General features: G+C 46.3%; 1 long non-coding RNA gene across 1 annotated transcript; it reads left to right on the top strand.

Moving 5' to 3' along the window:
• Positions 1-14,092: 14,092 nt before the first annotated feature.
• On the top strand, positions 14,093-16,403 carry LOC143925490 (uncharacterized). The gene is made up of 3 exons (XR_013262006.1): positions 14,093-14,138; positions 15,663-15,814; positions 16,131-16,403. It is a non-coding gene; the product is annotated as an uncharacterized LOC143925490 (long non-coding RNA).
• The last annotated feature ends 4,070 nt before the right edge of the window (positions 16,404-20,473 follow it).

Here is a 20,473-nt window from a genome sequence, read left to right as displayed (position 1 = left end):
GCTGCAGCATGGCCAACGTTGAGTTCCATCTGGTGGGCATGTCACATATAAGGCGGTTCTTGGGCAGGTTCAACTCCTTTTGGAGCTCAGCCAGCCGAGCACAGGCATTAAATGATCGGCGGAAATGCACACAGACTTTCCTGGCCTGCTTCAGGACATCCTGTAAGCCAGGGTACCTGCCCATGAACCGCTGCACCACCAGGTTAAGGACGTGAGCTACACAGGGCACATGGGTCAGTTGTCCCTGTCGGAGGGCGGAGAGGAGGTTGGTGCCATTGTCACAAACCACCATTCCTGGCTTAAGCTGGCGTGGCGTCAACCACCTCTCGGCCTGTCCCTGCAGAGCTGACAAAACATCCGCCCCAGTGTGGCTCCTGTCCCCCAAACAAACCAGCGCAAGCACGGTATGGCATCGTTTTGCCTGCGTACTTGCGTAGCCCCTGGAACGCCTACGAAGCACCGCTGGTTCTGAGGATAGAGCACTGGAAGAGGCCATGGAGGAAGAAAAAGAGGAGGGGGTGGAGGAGAGAGGTGTGTCACAACCAATAGTAGCATTTTGGAGGCGTGGTGGCGGAACAACCTCCAACACTACTGCACCTTGTCCTGCATCCTTCCCAGCTGCCAGAAGAGTGACCCAATGGGCCGTGAAAGTCAAGTAACGTCCCTGTCCATGCCTGCTGGACCATGAGTCAGCGGTAATATGCACCTTACCGCTGACCGCCCTGTCCAGCGAGGCAAGGACATTGCCTTCCACATGCCGGTAGAGAGCCGGAATCGCCTTCCGTGAGAAAAAGTGGCGTTTGGGGACCTGCCACTGAGGAACCGCACATTGTACAAACTCACGGAAGGGGGCCGAGTCTACCAACTGAAAAGGCAGCAGTTGAAGTGCTAGCAATTTAGCCAAGCTAGCATTCAACCGCTGGGCATGTGGATGGCTGGGGGTGAACTTCTTTCGCCGGTCCAGCAGCTGGGGCAGGGACATTTGCCTGCTATAATCGGACGTGGGTGTACCGCTAGCAGAGTTTCCGGAAGCACTTGGCTGTGACACACCTAATTCTACACCTTCATTCCTCTCAGAGCAGGTTTCAGAGAGGACTGAAGGTCTAGTGGGGTTGGAGATGCCAGCTGATGAGGAGCAAGGAGAGGTCCGCTTTGTTCTTTGGTGTGGGTCTTTGAGGTACGCTTGCCAACGAGCTGCATGGCAGGTCAACGTATGTCTGGTCAAGCATGTGGTGCCCAAGCAGCTGATGTTTTGGCCACGCGAGATACGCTTGAGACATATGTTGCAAATAGCAGCGGTGCGATCTGATGCACTCGTCTCAAAAAAGGCCCACACCAAAGAACTTTTAGAATAACGCGCAGAGGCAGCGCCCTGCACAGGCGGAGCTCTGCGGTGTGATTCAGTCGGTGTGCTGCCCCTAAGCTGGCCCCCGGAGGGCATCCTGCCTCATTGGACATGTGCCTCCTCCTCCTCCTCTCTCCTTCCAGGCACCCACATGGAGTCAGTGCCCTCATCATCCCCTCCCTCTTCATCGCTGTAGCAAACCTGGCAGTATGCTACAGCTTGTGGAACATGACTGCCAGATTGCTGTCCTTCTTGAGCATCCCCTCTCTCTGCGCTCACGCTACTGCCTTCCTCTAGCTGAGTGTCATCATCAGAGCCCACAAAACACTGGGCATCCTCCTGGAGCATGTACCCAACACTGTGCTCAAAGAGTTCAGGAGACTCCTCAGGAGGACGTGGTGGGTCTAGGGAAGGAGTCACTGATGATGATATTGAGAGGAGGGAAGACGATGTGTTGGCAGCTGCTTTGCTAGTACCCTGAGACTGGGTGAGAGAGGATGAGGAGGATGAAGAGGGCTTGGTCATCCACTCTACCAAGTCGTTGGCATGTTGTGGCTCAACATGTCCAGCTGCCGAAAAGAAGGACAAGCGTGTCCCATGGCCACGTGCTGATGACAATGCACCGCGTCCACGACCAGCACTGTTGTCTCTAGACACAGAGCCTGCTTGCCCTCTTTTATCGGCTCGCGCCTGTCTGCCTCTCCTTGCTGGCCTTCTAGACATGGTAATGGCCTGAAGGGAGTTTGGTAAAAAAGCAGTTGGGTAGTGTATATTGTGCTAGAGGCACACAACACCCACTAACTCCTGCAGATGCCTTTATTATAGAACACCAGAGATAAAGGGGTATATACAGATGTATACTGTGCTGTGCTGGAGGCACACACAACTTCCAATAACTCCTGCAGATAGCAAGTGGGCTCAAATAGAGAACAGCTATGTAGGTGGATATAGCGGTATGTACTGGGTACAGAGCACGCAGACAGCACGCACAAGCTCCTAACACTACTGACTGCAAGCTCTATTATAAAAGATAGATCACTAGCTATATAGGTGAGGTGAATATAGCGGTGTATACTGCGGTCAGGGCACGCAGACAACAACCACTACACAACAGCAAGATCGAAAATCGTCCGAAAACGATCGGTGTGTACTGTGTTGAAGGTACACAGAACACCCACTGCTTCAGACGCCAACACACTACACAAGGCCGCCGTGCTGGCGGCCTTATATAGTGTGGGGCGTGCACTACACAGCCTGAGCTATGATTGGCCACAGGCATCCTGCCTGTGGCCAATCATGGCTCTCCTCGCTGCTGGCGCTGCGATTGGCCAAGCATGCGGGGTCACAGTGCATGCTTGGCCAATCATGAGCCAGCAATGCACTGCGCCATCGCAGTGCATTGTGGGCCGTTAGCGCCACGCGAATTTGGCGCGAACGGACCAAAATGTTCGGACTTCGCCGAACGGACGAACAGCCGATGTTCGAGTCGAACACGAAGCTCATCCCTAGTAAGAATCATTAACCACGACTCTCTGAATTCTGTCTTTTAGCCAATTTTCTATCCATTTACAAACTGATATTTCCAAACCTGTAGACTTTACCTTACACATGAGCCGTGTGTAGGGAACTGTATTGAGAGCTTTTGCAAAATCCAAGTATACCACGTCCACCGCCACCCCTCTGTCCAAGGTTTTACTTACCTCCTCATAGAAAGAAATCAGATTTGTCTGACAACTTCTGTCTTTCATGAATCCATGTTGTCTGTTGCTTAAAGTGTTTTTGTTCAGCAAGAACTCGTCGATGTGGTCTTTTATTAAACGCTCCAGTATCTTCACAGCTATAGAAGTTAAAGTGGTTGTCCAGCCAAAATGTGACTTTTTAAATAAAAATAACCTATCATACACTTATCATACACAAGCTTAAAGCATTCTAGTAAAGTTAGTCTGTAAACAAAGGTCCGTTTTGTTAGGTTATTACAGCATTTTGTAACTTTATAAACTTGCAGCAGACCGTGGCCATCTTAGGTGTGGGCATCTGAAGCCAGACCGTATTTCTTCCTGGATCTCAGCCTTGCAAATCTCGCACATGCTCAGTGCTGCACAAGCAGTGAAATAGGTTTCAGGTCAGGTTTCCATAGCAACGGCAGTGCCAGAGGAAGTTGCCGCCCCTTATAAAAATATACTAATTGTAAACTAAATCATTTGCTTCTGTGCAGATATATCTACATAACAAGAGATATATATCTTGTTTTATATATATATATATATATATATATATATATATATATATATAGTGTATATCTTGTTATGTGTGTGCATGTATATATCTATATAGGTATATCTATATCTCTTGTTATACATGTATCTTATATATGTATCTCGTTATATATGTGTGTGTTTCTCTCTCTCTCTCTCTCTCTCTCTCTCTCTCTCTCTCTCTCTCTCTCTCTCTCTCTATATATATATATATATATATATATATATATGTGTGTGTATATGTATATCTACACCCAGCGGCTACTTTTTTCTGTACAGCTTTTCATTAAAAAAATAATAATCGCAGCAACAAAATTAATATATGCATTGTTCGATCGCCACTTTGCTCACCCATTGCTGCCTACCAGTCCCGCACTTACCCCATCCATGTCATGGCTACGGTGGCTTACCCCTGCATCTCTCCCGAGTCCTGGCGTTTGCTTATTATCACGGCCAATCGGGTCTTAGGTAGGACTCCCACCCAGTTGTGTCTCAGGACCCTTTTCCCATGATTGACCAAGAGGAAATTAGTGTCACAATAACGAGTTTAAATTTGCTAATGTCACACAAGTGGGTGGGCTTTGAGCACCGTGCTCTCTGCGCCATGGTCACCCTTTCTTGAAGCCTATTAGAGCCTTTGGGCTTACAAAATGCTTACAAAAATAAACAACCCCACGTTGTAATCCATGCATCCATCAACCTTCATGTAGATATAGGGGCATGGATATGGGGGTGTGGTGCGTGTGTCTCCATTATGGACCATTTGTTATGTGTGTGTTAACCACCTCAATACAGGACACTTAAACCCCCTTCCTTCCCAGACCAATTTTCAGCTTTCAGTGCTCTCTTACTTTGAATGACAATTACTCAGTCATGCTACACTGTAACCAAATGAATTTTTTATCATTTTGTTCACACAAATAGAGCTTTCTTTTGGTGGTATTTATTCACCACTTCATTTATTATTTTTTGTAATATAAGCGAAAAAAGAGCGATTTTTTTGAAAAAAAAACAAAATTTTCTACTTTCTCTTTTAAAAGAAACCAAAAAAATCTAATTTTGGCGAAAATTTAGGCCAAAATGTATTCTACTACATGTCTTTGGTAAAAAAAATCCTGATAAGTGTATGATCATTGGTTTGTGTGAAAGTTATAGAGCCTACAAGCCATGCTATGCATAATTGAAAATGTATCAATCCTAATGCACTGATGGCCTATCTCAGTTCTTGAGGCCCTAAAATGTCAGGACAGTACAATAACCCCCCAAATGACCCCTTTTTGGAAAGAAGACAGTCTGCGGTAATTGGTAAGAGGCGTAGTGAATTTTTTGAAGTTGCAATTTTTTCCCCACAATGCTTTGGAAAATTAAGAAATATATATATATATTTTTTTTTTCACGAAATTATCATATTTACAAGTTATTTCTCACACATGGTGCAGGCATAATTGCAATTACACCCCAAAATACATTCTGCTATTCGTCCTGAGTATGGAGATACCCCATGTGTCAGACTTTTCCACAGCCTGGCCACATACAGAGGCCCAACATCCATGTAGCACCATCAGGCGTTCTAAAGGCATAAATTAACACATTTCAACACATGAAACACATTTCATTTCCTGAGTACCTATTACATTTTTGAAGGCCCTGGAGCACCAGGACAATGGAATTACCCACAAAGTGACCCCATTTTGGAAAGAAAACAACCCAATGTATATTCTGTGAGGCATAATGAGTCTTTTGAACATATAATTTCTTTCCACAAGTTTTTGGAAAACGTGGAAAGAAAATGAAAACCTATTTTTTTTTCACAAAGTTGTCAATTTAGAAGATCTTTCTAACACATAACATGTACATAGCCAAAATGACACCCCAAAATTCATTCTGCTACTCGTCCTGAGTATGGCGATACCCCATGTGTCAGACTTTTCCACAGCCTAGCAACATACAGAGGCCCAACATCCATATAGCACCATCAGGCGTTCTAAAGGCATAAATTACACATTTCATTTCCTGAGTACCTATTACATTTTTGAAGGCCCTGGAGCACCAGGACAATGGAATTACCCACAAAGTGACCCCATTTTGGAAAGAAAACAACCTAATGTATATTCTATGAGGCATAATGAGTCTTTTGAACATGTAATTTCTTTCCACAATTTTTTGGAAAATGTGGAAAGAAAATAAAAACCTATTTTTTTTTCACAAAGTTGTCAATTTAGAAGATCTTTCTAACACATAACATGTACATAGCCAAAATGACACCCCAAAATACATTCTGCTACTCGTCCTGAGTATGGCGATACCCCATGTGTCAGACTTTTCCACAGCCTAGCAACATACAGAGGCCCAACATCCATATAGCACCATCAGGCGTTCTAAAGGCATAAATTACACATTTCATTTCCTGAGTACCTATTACATTTTTGAAGGCCCTGGAGCACCAGGACAATGGAATTACCCACAAAGTGACCCCATTTTGGAAAGAAAACAACCCAATGTATATTCTGTGAGGCATAATGAGTCTTTTGAACATATAATTTCTTTCCACAAGTTTTTGGAAAATGTGGAAAGAAAATAAAAACCTATTTTTTTTTCACAAAGTTGTCAATTTAGAAGATCTTTCTAACACATAACATGTACATAGCCAAAATGACACCCCAAAATACATTCTGCTACTCGTCCTGAGTATGGCGATACCCCATGTGTCAGACTTTTCCACAGCCTGGCCGCATACAGAAGCCCAACATACAAGTACCACCTTCAGGCTTCTAACATATAGCATGTACACACCAAGAATTACACACCAAAATACATTCTGCTGAGCAAAGGGTAAAAAAAAGGCTCACCTGTGGTTTTAGCAGACAGGGACACCGTTCCAGAGCAGTCAAAGCATTTTCTAGACAGCCAAAGGAAATGTCCAGGAATTGTCCAGGCAGCAGACAGATATGGAAAATTATGAACATGGTTCAGTACAGTCCAAGGTTTAGCAGGCAGTTCAGGCATAGGCATGTCCAGTTCAGGTGGCAGGCACAGGCATGGCCAGTTTAGGTGGCAGGCAAAGGCAGGGCCAGTTCAGATGGCAGCAGGCGGCACTTTGTACATTGGGCCTTGGTCAGGTAAGACCCGAGGACAGGGGTAGAGGCTTCTTCCCACCCAAATCTCTACGAAGCCTCCGAGTCTCCAGACCCTAATCCGAGAAAACGGTTTTCTCCACTCGGAAAACTTTTTCTGGAGCCCCTCACATGTGAGACCCCTGTGCTGTACAGTGGCAGGGCAAATGATCAGTTCAGGAGGCAGGCAAAAAGCATGGTCATTTAACAGGCCGAGGTCAATTCACGTTGAAGGCAGAAATATGTTTGGCAGAGGCATAGTCATTTAACAGTCCGGGTCATACACAGAAATGGCAGAAAGTGGATACTGGAAAGAAATCATCTTCACTTTACTAATAGTTTACTGAAGTATGATAGCTTCGATAGCAAGTTCCAATGCAGAGGCCTGGCTGGGAGGGACAGTCTGGACAGTAGTATCGGGTGTCACGGCGAATTCCTCTACTTGTACACACACGGCATCTTTTTTGGGGTTTGCGACCTGTTTGGGTAGGAGGGAGGATGTCGGGAAAGTGCCTTTCATGGAGTCTGGCTACTGCATCAGAGCGAATTAGTTGAGTGGGTTGGCCATGGGGATAGACAAGGGCTGTGATGACATCTTCTTGGAATCTTAGATAGGTCAGGGAACTTTGGGTGCTCTTAGAAAAAATAATATAAGAATTGAACATGGCCAATTGCATCAAATAAACGGCGACTTTCTTGTACCAAAACAGTGATCTCCTGGTGGCCAAGTAGGGCTGCATCATCTGGTCATTCATATCCACCCCCCCCATGTATAAGTTATACTCGTGGATACATTTTGGCTTCTGGATGGGGCCTTTTCTTCTTTGCAGTTCCACCAAGGTGTCATTGTGTATTGTGGAAAGGATGTAGACATCTCTTTTTTTATCTCTCCACTTCACCGCTAGTACCTCGTCAGTCCGCATACTGGCCATTTCACCCTGTTTTAATTTCTTGGTGACCAACACCTGTGGGAAACCTTTGCGGTTGGTCCGTGCTGTCCCACAGGCCACAGTCTGCTTTAGGTATAGATGGCGGAAAAGTGGGAGACTTGTGTAGAAATTGTCTACATATAGGTGGTAACCTTTCCCAAGCAATGGTTGGATCAGCTGCCAGACAATTTTGCCACTTGTTCCCATGTAGGTAGGGCATCCAGGGGGGTTTAGCTGTCTGTCTTTTCCCTCATAAATTATGAAGTCATATGTGTAACCCGTGGCCCTGTCACACGCCTTATAAAATTTTACCCCACGTCTGGCTCTTTTACTGGGCATGTATTGTTGTATTCCAAGTCGCCCAGTGAAGTGTAATAGGGATTCATCCACACAAATATTTTTATCAGGGGTAAACATCTGTTTGAAACTGGCGGAAAAAAAATTGATTAGGGGCCGAATTTTGAATAATTTATCATAACTGGGATGATTTCGAGGGAGGCATTGGGCATTGTTATTGAAATGTAAAAATCTCATGATCATCTCATAACGGTTTCTGGACATAATTGATGAATAGACCGGCATGTGGTGGATAGGTTGGGTAGACCAGTAGGAATGGACTTCATTTTTTTTTGTTAGCCCCATGTTGAGGGTTAGGCCAAGGAAAATTTTAAATTCTTCCACGGTGAGGGGTTTCCAAAAAAAAGGACGGGCATAGGAGGAACTGGGATTGTTGGCTATATGTTGGCTGGCATATAGATTACATTGCTCCACAATGTCAGTTAGGAGATCATTGGTAAAAAATAAATGAAAATAATAAAGTGGGGTTACATTTTCCATCTGTATCTGAGGGCCTGGCTGGGATGTAAAAAGGGGAATAACAGGTTCTACTGACGTATCGGGCAGCCATGTTGGATACAGCAGAACATCTGGAAGGCTAGTATGGGCACTGCCTCGTTGATGGGATGCTCCGTTCCTATCTTCAAGGAAGGTTGCAGAACTGCTGGTGGATGCCTGCCTATCCCGGAGTGCTGCGCTGCTGGTGGATGCCTGCATATCATCCTGGAGTGGTGCGCTGCTGTTTGATGTCTGCGCCTGCTCATTTCTCCTGTTTCTCCTTGTTAGGATTCTATCTTCCTCGGTTTCCATCTCGGAGCCACTGCTTTCCACTGGCTCATAATCGCTATCCGAGTCTGACGGAGAGAGTTCCCCGCTACTCTCGTCCGACATACTCTGGAGCATCTGGAAAGCCTCCTCTGCGCTGTACGACCTTTTAGTCATGTTGACTGTCAGATGGCGGGCGGAAGATGTCAGATGGCGGGCGTCAGATGTGCCTGATGGCGGGCGTCAGATGGGCCTGATGGCGGGCGTCAGATGGGCCTGATGATGGCGGGCGTCAGATGGGCCTGATGATGGCGGGCGTCAGATGGGCCTGATGATGGCGGGCGTCAGATGAGCCTGATGATGGCGGGCGTCAGATGGGCCTGATGATGGCGGGCGTCAGATGGGCCTGATGATGGCGGGCGTCAGATGGGCCTGATGATGGCGGGCGTCAGATGGGCCTGATGATGGCGGGCGTCAGATGCGCCTGGTGATGGCGGACGTCAGATGCGCCTGGTGATGGCGGGCAGATGCGCCTGGTGATGGCGGGCGGCAGATGCGCCTGGTGATGGCGGGGCAGATGCGCCTGGTGATGGCGGGGCAGATGCGCCTGGTGATGGCGGGTCAGATGCGCCTGGTGATGGCGGGTCAGATGCGCCTGGTGATGGCGGGCAGATGCGCCTGGTGATGGCGGGCAGATGCGCCTGGTGATGGCGGGCAGATGCGCCTGGTGATGGCGGGCAGATGCGCCTGGTGATGGCGGGCAGATGCGCCTGGTGATGGCGGGGCAGATGCGCCTGGTAATGGCGGGTCAGATGCGCCTGGTGATGGCGGGTCAGATGCGCCTGGTGATGGCGGGGCAGATGCGCCTGGTGATGGCGGGGCAGATGCGCCTGGTGATGGCGGGCAGATGCCCCTGGTGATGGCGGGCAGATGCGCCTGGTGATGGCGGGTCAGATGCGCCTGGTGATGGCGGGGCAGATGCGCCTGGTGATGGCGGGTCAGATGCGCCTGGTGATGGCGGGTCAGATGCGCCTGGTGATGGCGGGTCAGATGCGCCTGGTGATGGCGGGTGGCTGATGTGTCAGATGGCGGGCCGATGTGCCAGGTGTTTTTGGGGACACTGTGTTTTTGGGGACACTGTGTGTTTTTGGGGACCCTGTGTTTTTGGGGACACTGTGTTTTGGGGGACACTGTGTTTTGGGGGACACTAGCTGGGAGATCAGTGGGTAAACAGCAGACAAACAGCTAGAAAACTCACTGATCTTCCCGGCTGAAGCAAAGATTTCTCTTCCTCTCCTCACTGACAGGTTCTGTGTGAGGAGAGGAAGAGATGAGAGCAGTTACAACTGCTCTCTATTTACATTACATGACGACTGTGATTGGACACAGTCGTCATGTGATCAGGAGGGCCAATCACATGGCCCTCCTGTTGTATTTTTCTCTCCGGTCTCCGGGGGTCTCAGGCAGATCGGGATCGCGCCGCTGCGCGGGCACGTGGCGGCGCGATCACCGGTTATCTGCCGCCCATCCCCCTTTGTTTACCTTACGATGGCTGTGATTAGACACAGCCATCGTGCGGATCAGGAGGGCAAATGACATTGCTCTCCTGCCGATCCGAGATGCGGCGTGTGCGGGGGACACGCGCGCACCGGGATCGCGCAGCTGCGCGGGAGCGCGCCCGCGCGATCCCGCTTCTTTGACATGACGTTCACTAACGTCCTGTCAGGAGTAGAGAGCTCCCACCCTGCCGTTTATATGCAGTGGCCGGGTGGGAAGTGGTTAAAATCCCTACTTCATATGTGAGTTCAGAGTTTTTAATGGTACAGATTTTAGAAAGGCAACATTTACTCAAATAACCACTATTTACAACCAAGGTATGCAGAATACCATCTCTTTATGCTCAACACATTGAAACTTCAAGTAGATGGGCTACAGCAGCAGAAAACCACACTGGGTGCCACTCCAGTCATCTAAGTACATGATGATATTGAGGCTACAATTGTCACAGATTCACCAAATTTGGTCAATAGAAGATTGAAAAAAATGTTGACTGGTCCGATGAGTCTCATTTTCTGTTGTAACATTCAGATGGTAGGGTTTTAAATTTGCATTAAAAAAAAAAAAAGTGAAAGCATGAATCAATCCATCCTGCCTTGTATCACCGGTTCAGGTTGGTGGTGGGGGTGTAATCAGGTCTGGTGCAAGAATTTTTGACACCCTAGGCGAAACCTCATTTTGCTGCCCCCCCCCCCCCCCCATTGGCTCTGCCCATGGCTCCATTGCCTTTGCAATATGTGACCCGCCCGACCATTACACACACACACTGACCCACCTACCTGACACATACACTGACCTACCTGACCATTACACACACACACTGACCCACCTACCAGACACATACGCTGACCCACCTACCTGACCATTACACATACACACTGACCCACTTACCTGACACATACACTGATCTACCTGACCATTACACACACACTGACCTACCTACCTGACACATACACTGACCTACCTGACCATTACACACACACGCACTGACCTACCTACTTGACCATTACACACACTGACCCACCAACCTGACACATACATTGACCTACCTGACCATTACACATACACTGACCCACTTACCTGACACACACATACACTGACCTACCTGACCATTACACACACTGACCTACCTACCTGACACATACACTGACCTACCTGACCATTACACACACACGCACTGATCTACCTACTCGACCATTACACACACTGACCCACCAACCTGACACATACATTGACCTACCTGACCATTACACACACACACTGACCCACCTACCTGACACATACACTGACCTACCTGACCATTACACACACACACTGACCTACCTACCTGACACATACACTGACCTACCTACTTGACCATTACACACACTGACCCACACATTGAGCTACCTGACCATTACACATACACTGACCCGCCTACCTGACACACACACATACACTGACCTACCTGACCATTACAAACACACACACACACACATACTGACCTACCTAGCTGACTTCTTATTTCCTGCACTACTCCCCCCCCCCACAGCTCACTGTAGATAGTGATCCTCCCTCCTCCTTACCTCTGCTTCATCGACCATTACATCCGGGGCTCTCCTCAGCACTGGGCGGTGTTGCTCTGGTGTCGGCTAACAGATGCTGCACCTCTCGATGCTCTGATCTCCACCGAGCCCCGCCCCTCCTCCCCACACACACACACACACACTGCTGTGAGCTTTTACTCTGTGAAGACATTGGGGGATTGGAGGCATACAGAGGCCGTGGCTGCGCCCTGGGGGGTAGTGCGCCCTAAGCGTCTGCCTACTCCGCCTAGTGTTAGCACCGGCCCTGGGTGTAATGGTGGGGGGTATATTTTCCTTGCCACACTTTGGACCCCTTAGTACCAATTGAGTATTATTTAAACACCACGGCCTACCTGAGTATTGTTGCTGACCATGTCCATCCCTTTATAGCTGCAGTGTCCCCATCTTCTGATGGCTCCTTCCAGTTCTACACTCAAAACGGTGCTGTGAAAGCTGTACATAATAAAGTGTCCAGTATGTATGTGTTTATACCTATACACAAACACTTTTTGTTTCATTATATGTGCGTTACTATACATATTACAGTTCCTTTGCATGTTTGTCACACTTAAGTGTTTCGGAACATCAAACCAATTTAAACAATAGTCAAGGACAACACAAGTAAACACAAAATGCAATTTGTAAATGAAGATGTTTATTATTAAAGGTGAAAAAAAATCCAAACCATCATGGCCCTGTGTGAAAAAGTGATTGCCCCCTAAACCTAATAACTGGTTGGGCCACCCTTAGCAGCAACAACTGCAACCAAGCGTTTGCGATAACGTGCAATGAGGCTTTTACAGCGTCCTGGAGGAATTTTGGCCCACTCATCTTTGCAGAATTGTCCTAATTCAGTTACATTAGAGGGTTTTCGAGCATGAACGGCCTTTTTAAGGTCATACCACAACATCTCAATAGGATTCAGGTCAGGACTTTGGCTAGGCCACTCCAAAGTCTTCATTTTGTTTTTCTTCAGCCATTCGGTGGTGGACTTGCTGGTGTGTTTAGGATCATTGTCCTGCTGCAGAACCCAAGTTTGTTTCAGCTTGAGTACACAAACAGATGGTCGGACATTCTCCTTCAGGATCTCTTGGTAGACAGCAGAATTCATAGTTCCTTTTATCACGGCAAGTCTTCCAGGTCCTGAAGCAGCAAAACAGCCCCAGACCATCACACTACCACCACCATATTTTACTGTTGGTATAATGTTCTTTTTATGAAATGCAGTGTTCCTTCTACGCCAGATATACTTGGACACACACCTTCCAAAGAGTTCCACTTTTGTCTCATCGGTCCAGAGAATGTTGTCCCAAAAGTCTTGGGGATCATCAAGATGTGTTGTGGAGAAATTGAGATGAGCTTTGATGTTCTTTTTGCTCAGCAGTGGTTTTCTCCTTGGAACTCTGCCATGCAGGCCATTTTTGCCCAGTCTTTTCCTGATGGTGGAGGCATGAACGCTGACCTTAACTGAGGCAAGTGAGGCCTGCAGTTCCTTGGACGTTGTTGTGGGGTCTTTTGTGACCTCTTGGATGAGTCGTCGCTGCGCTCTTGGGGTAATTTTGGGCGGCCGGCCACTCCTGGGAAGGTTCACCACTGTTCCATGTCTTTGCCATTTGTGGATAATGGCTCTCACTGTGGTTCGCTGGATTCCCAAAGCTTTGGAAATGGCTTTATAACCCTTTCCAGACTGATAGATCTCAATTACTTTCTTTCTCAATTGTTTCTGAATTTCTTTGGGTCTCGGCATGTGTAGCTTTTAAGGATCTTCTGGTGGACCTTACTGTGTCAAGCAGCTCCTATTTAAGTGATGCCTTGATTGTGAACAGGTGTGGCAATAATCAGGCCTGGGTGTGGCTAGAGAAATTGAACTCGGGTGTGGACAACCACAGTTATAGTATGTTTTAACAAGGGGGGCAATCACTTTTTCACACAGGGCCATGATGGTTTGGATTTTTTTTCACCTTTAATAATAAACACCTTCATTTACAAATTGCATTTTGTGTTTACTTGTGTTGTCCTTGACTATTGTTTAAATTGGTTTGATGTTCCGAAACACTTAAGTGTGACAAACATGCAAAGGAACAGGAAATGAGGAAGGGGGCAAACACTTTTTCACACCACTGTATGTGTGTACATATATACATTTTTTCTTTACTAACTATACAAAATATAATTTTAGTTATTTCTCATTTAACCCAATTTATAATTTTTTGTGATCTAATAATTTTTTTTTTATTCTTACATCTAACAGATCTTACTGATAAAAAATAATGGTAAGTAACTTTTTAGATTTCAAAAACAAACTTACAATGTTTATAATGTAAAAGTTACATGTCTGTACTTCGTATTGTAGCCATGCATGAGCTCGTTTGGCTGGGCTTCTCCCGTTTTCAGCTGGTCTGACGTCCGCTCTCTGCTGACATCACACAGATCAGTCCAGGCACCGTGTCATCCCGACTCTGGAAGTTTGGATGCACCAGGTGCTTGGACTGCGAGCCATCTCAGTGGAGAGCCGCTGAGTGACAGGCAGCAGCTCTCCGATTGGCTCGGTTCTCACGGATCCCCCTTGGCGATGTTTGATCGCTCTATTCTCAGTGCAAGGTGCCGGTGGACACATGCAGCATTGGTCACATGCTGCATCCACCTTGGTAAGTATAACGTTTAAAAAAAAACAAAAAAAAAAACACCACAATTCTCTTTTAATGTTTTTTTCAGTGTGTGCCAAAAAATAAATGTAAAATCCACAGCTACAAATACAGTAGCTGGTGACTTTTAATCTATGGACACTTACCTGTCCAGTGAGGCTGCAATGTCTTTTCAGATCAGCTGTTGGTAGCTGCCGCCACCATGACCAGTATGAGAAACTGGCATTGAATCCATTGGGATTCATGGTTATATCCCTAATGTGCATACGCAAATCATGATGCACTCTCCAAATGTCATGGGGGCAAAGGAGGGAGGTTCCAACGTTTGACGTACCAAACCTCGCCTATGTCAGATGGAAGTGGAAATATGTACCTGTCAAAAACAGTTGTGGGAAGGCAGATAAGTGTAGCTATAACTCCAATTGGAGCCTTGCAACTTCACAGCTAGTTTCCCAATGCGCATGCTTGAACCGTGTTGCGCTTTGACAATGGAAATGTTGCATGTAAAGGAGGAAGGGGGAGACAAACCTATTGGACAGACCATTTCTTGTACCAATGTTGACTGTGAAGTGTGGTCAAGGAAGCAAGACAGTTAATTCGTTGTTTGATTTAAAAATCCCTCATTTTATTGGCGTAGGTATCTAAGGGATGGGGTAGGTGAGAATATAGGAAGAGGACATTGGATAGGGGGGGGGGGGGGTTATTTCTTGAAGGCATTCCTGTAGGCATTACAAGTGCAATCTCTAAGTGTGTGTGTGTGTGTGTGTCCATAAAGAATTTTAAAATTGACAATGCTCTTGATAAGTAGAAAATATCTTTTAATGTAAACATTTTTTTTATTAAAGCAGGGTGCAATACTGCCTCAGATTGAAGTTGAAAACCCCTCTGTTAGAAACTACATAGAGTGTAAGCATTATTAGAAATAGCTTGAGGTATCATGAAGTGTAATTATAAAATTAAATAAAAAAAGAACCATGATGAATTACTATCAAACATTATTTATTTAAATAAAAATAAACAACATCTTTCTTTAAATACATTTTTGCCAAACAAGAATAAATATTAAATCAAAATTCGTAATAAAATTAATTTTATTTATTAACCTATAAAGGATAAATAGGTAAAGAAAATATTTTTTGGTTTATGCTACAGAGACAAATGTTGCTTGAGGAACTATGGTCACAATATCCAGAGCCAGAAAACGATCCAGCATTTCCATGTAATCCATTACAAAAGATTTTCATGCTGCAATCAACAAACTAAAGAGGAAGGTGAAACAGAACGTCTTGGGAATAGGAAATGGTGTAAGTGCAGAAAATGCATTCCAATGCAATATCCAATATTACTGATAATCTATAAAAAAAAGCCCAAAAAAAAAAAAAAACAGTGATCTGTGTGTATAAAAAAAAAATAATAATAAGCTGGTGTGGCGACATTCCTAGACTCCAGGACAGGTAAGTGTCCTAATATTAAAAATCTACAGCTGTAGTCTGTGTAGCTGCTGGCTTTTAGATTTCTGAAAAAGGTAGGCAGACCTACGATTTAACAAATTAAAAGTTCCAATATATAGTGAATTATTTGTTATGCAACTGTAATAATTTTTATTTATTTATTTTTAAGACGATTGCGGAAGACAGCTTATAGAACGTTTATTGCATGGATCTATGGCTACTTGGGAAAGGGAAACCGGAGAGTCATCCCATCTTGTGCTGTTAATGCAGTACGAAACGCTTTGTTAAAGATCACAACGATTCATGTCGAATTCATGTATTCTAATGCTTATGAAGCCTCAGAACTGGCCTTAGAGTAACATTCAATTTAAATTATTTTATATAATTTTTTTTACATTATGTTAAAAATGTTATGAAAAAAAAATAAAAATAGTAAACTGAATGAGAATATTTATACCTTTTTTCATGTTTGATTTTATACTTACAAGGTTGTTAGATACCACAAACCAGAAATGGATATCCTAGTTTAAATAAAACATTAATATAATTACAAAAAATAAAAAAATAAAACCTAATCTAATACGATTAGGTTAGTATTGTCATTGTCCCAATTTTAAATCGCTATAAAAGCACAAAAAAAAAAATGTTAGAATGTTCTATCAATGGTTTTAATAATAGAGATATCCACCAACCATAAATGAACACCAATGCATGTCTTCAAACCGATTTCTTCTTGATGATAGTCAATAAATATTAAAAGAAGTATAAAAATAAAAAAAATAAAAATGTAAACTCCATAAAAATGTGGACAATTGTAATATAAGAGCACCTGGATCATAAATCAAAACGGTATTGTCTACAGCAGGGGCGGATCCAGAGCCTAGTCTCGGGAGGGGCACTGCCAGAAAATTTTTTTTTTGGGGGTAAATTTATCAGGGAAATTGCTGGTGTTAGCAATTCAATCATCACGGCGCCATGGTTGTTATGGTGTCAGGATGATTGAAGCACATTACTATTATTACATTGTTATAAAAAATTTAATGGTTCAACTCACCATAATGTAGAATCAGTGGGAGCCCTGAGCGTGTCACCTGCTGCTGTCACCTGCCACACGTTGCGGATTGTCACTTGCCACGTCGCCTGTCACCAGATGCAGATTGTCACTTGTCACACCACCAGATGCAGATTGTCACTCACCATGTCCCATGCCACACGTTGCAGATTGTCACTTGCCACGTCGCCTGTCACCAGATGCAGATTGTCACTTGTCACACCACCAGATGCAGATTGTCACTCACCACGTCCCATGCCACACGTTGCAGATTGTCACTTGCCACGTCACCTTTCACCAGATGCAGTTTGTAACTTGCCACGTCCCATGCCACACAATGTGGATTGTCACTTGCCATGTCCCAGGCAGCAGATTACCAGTCAAGCAGCAGAGAGATGAAATAATCTCTCTGCTGCCGCGGCTGCCTGCACACTGCACAGTGAGGGCGGAACTGCAGGGACGCAGGGCGGGCGCCTGGCGGTGAGAGATATCATCTCTCTTCTCCCCCGCCCGCCCGCCGGCTCCCTGATTGGCCAGCAGTCGCTCACATACTGTCAGTTATCCGAGCCAAGCCACCCACTGTCTCTCAACAGAGCCAGCCCGCCGACTCTCACCCTCGGCGACACCTGCCTGCCCACTCACATTCTCGGAGGTGGCAATTTTTTTTTTTTTAAGGAGTTTGGATTGCAGAAAGGCTTGTGTAAGCAGATACAAGTCCGTTTACATATGCCGTTCTATAGAGGTGAATGGAGGGTCAGATTGGGTCCTCATGAAAACAGACAGGTAGACCCGATCGGACCAATCGTGTGAAAGGGGCCTAAGGCTGCTTTCACACGGACGCATTGCGGTTTTCTTACATCTCAACTGACCTTGATCTTCACTTCTTCCTCAGGATTCCTGCAGCTGGTTGTGGCTGTCCCCCATGTGGTTATAACTGGTGGCTGCTGCTGGCTGTCCTAAAGGGCTGGTACTTCGGACAGGTGCTGGTCCTGCTGGCTGTTAGGTCTGATCACACCTATGGCATTTGTAGTGCTTTTTGCAGATTTGCTCTACAGAACGTGTTCCATTTCAATCCAATGTTAAATGGATGTGGTGCAAATTTACAAAAAGCACAAAAAATGCATAGGTGTGAATCAGGCGTTACTGCTGCTGGGCACTGCCTGCTGATACCACCGGCTGGTACTTGTACTGCTGGCTGGTACTGGTGGCGGTTACTGCTGTTTGGTACTGGTAATGCTGGTAATGCTGCTGGGTAGGGATGAGCTTCGTGTTCGAGTCGAACGTACGTTCGACTCGAACATTGGCTGTTCGTCCGTTCGGCAAAATCCGAACACTTTGGTCTGTTCGCGTCAAATTCGCGTGGCGCTCACGGCCCACAATGCACTGCGATGGCGCAGTGCATTGCTGGCTCATGATTGGCCAAGCATGCACTGTGACCCCGCATGCTTGCCCAATCGCAGCGCCAGCAGCGAGGAGAGCCATGATTGGCCACAGGCAGGATGCCTGTGGCCAATCATAGCTCAGGCTGTGTAGTGCACGCCCCACACTATATAAGGCCGCCATTGCGGCGGCCTCGTGTAGTGTGTTGGCGTCTGAAGCAGTGGGTGTTCTGTGTACCTTCAACACAGTACACACCGATCGTTTTCGGCCGATTTTCTATCTTGCTGTTGTGTAGTGGTTATTGTCTGCGTGCCCTGACCGCAGTATACACCGCTATATTCACCTCACCTATATAGCTAGTGATCTATCTTTAATAATAGAGCTTGCAGTCAGTAGTGTTAGGAGATAGTGCGTGCTGTCTGTGTGCTCTGTACCCAGTACATACCGCTATATCCACCTACATAGCTGTTCTCTATTTGAGCCCAATTGCCATCTGCAGGAGTTATTGGAAGTTGTGTGTGCCTCCAGCACAGCACAGTATACATCTGTATATACCCCTTTATCTCTGGTGTTCTCTGGTTATTGTCTGCGTGCCCTGACCGCAGTGTACACCGCTATATTCACCTCACCTATATAGCTAGTGATCTATCTTTAATAATAGAGCTTGCAGTAAGTAGTGTTAGGAGATAGTGCGTGCTGTCTGTGTGCTCTGTACCCAGTACATACCGCTATATCCACCTACATAGCTGTTCTCTATTTGAGCCCACTTGCCATCTGCAGGAGTTATTGGAAGTTGTGTGTGCCTCCAGAACAGCACAGTATACATCTGTATATACCCCTTTATCTCTGGTGTTCTATAAAAAAGGCATCTGCAGGAGTTAGTGGGTGTTGTGTGCCTCCAGCACAATATAAACTACCCAACTGCTGTTTTACCCAACTCCCTTCAGGCCATTACCATGTCTGGAAGGCCAGCAAGGAGAGGCAGACAGGCGCGAGCCGATAAAAGAGGGCAAGCAGGCTCTGTGTCTAGAGACAACAGTGCTGGTCGTGGACGCGGTGCATTGTCATCAGCACGTGGCCATGGGACATGCTTGTCCTTCTTTTCGGCAGCTGGACATGTTGAACCGCAACATGCCAACGACTTGGTAGAGTGGATGACCAAGCCCTCTTCATCCTCCTCATCCTCTCTCACTCAGTCTCAGGGTAGTAGCAAAGCAGCTGCCAACGCATCGTCTTTCCTCCTCTCAATGTCATCATCAGTGACTCCTTCCCTAGACCCACCACGTCCTCCTGAGGAGTCTCCTGAACTCTTTGAGCACAGTGTTGGGTACATGCTCCAGGAGGATGCCCAGTGTTTTGTGGGCTCTGATGATGACACTCAGCTAGAGGAAGGCAGTAGCGTGAGCGCAGAGAGAGGGGATGCTCAAGAAGGACAGCAATCTGGCAGTCATGTTCCACAAGCTGCAGCATACTGCCAGGTTTGCTACAGCGATGAAGAGGGAGGGGATGATGAGGGCACTGACTTCATGTGGGTGCCTGGAAGGAGGGAGGAGGAGGAGGAGGAGGCACATGTCCAACGAGGCAGGATGCCCTCCGGGGGCCAGCTTAGGGGCAGTACACCGACTGAATCACACCGCAGAGCTCCGCCTGTGCAGAGCGCTGCCTCTGCGCGTTATTCTAAAAGTTCTTTGGTGTGGGCCTTTTTTGAGACGAGTGCATCAGATCGCACCGCTGCTATTTGCAACATATGTCTCAAGCGTGTCTCACGTGGCCAAAACATCAGCCGCTTGGGCACCACATGCTTGACCAGACATATGTTGACCTGCCATGCAGCTCGTTGGCAAGCGTACCTCAAAGACCCACACCAAAGAACAAAGCGGACCTCTCCTTGCTCCTCATCAGCTGGCATCTCCAACCCCACTAGACCTTCAGTCCTCTCTGAAACCTGCTCTGAGAGGAATGAAGGTGTAGAATTAGGTGTGTCACAGCCAAGTGTTTCCGGGAACTCTGCTAGCGGTACACCCACGTCCGATTATAGCAGGCAAATGTCCCTGCCCCAGCTGCTGGACCAGCGGAAGAAG

The sequence above is a fragment of the Lithobates pipiens genome, unplaced genomic scaffold (assembly GCF_037356315.1).
Source record: "Lithobates pipiens isolate NorthernLeopardFrog02 unplaced genomic scaffold, aLitPip1_a1.2 Scaffold_22, whole genome shotgun sequence".
Taxonomy (NCBI): Eukaryota; Metazoa; Chordata; class Amphibia; order Anura; family Ranidae; genus Lithobates; species Lithobates pipiens.
Note: the sequence above shows the minus strand (reverse complement) of the source record. Positions and strands in the feature narration are given on the sequence as shown.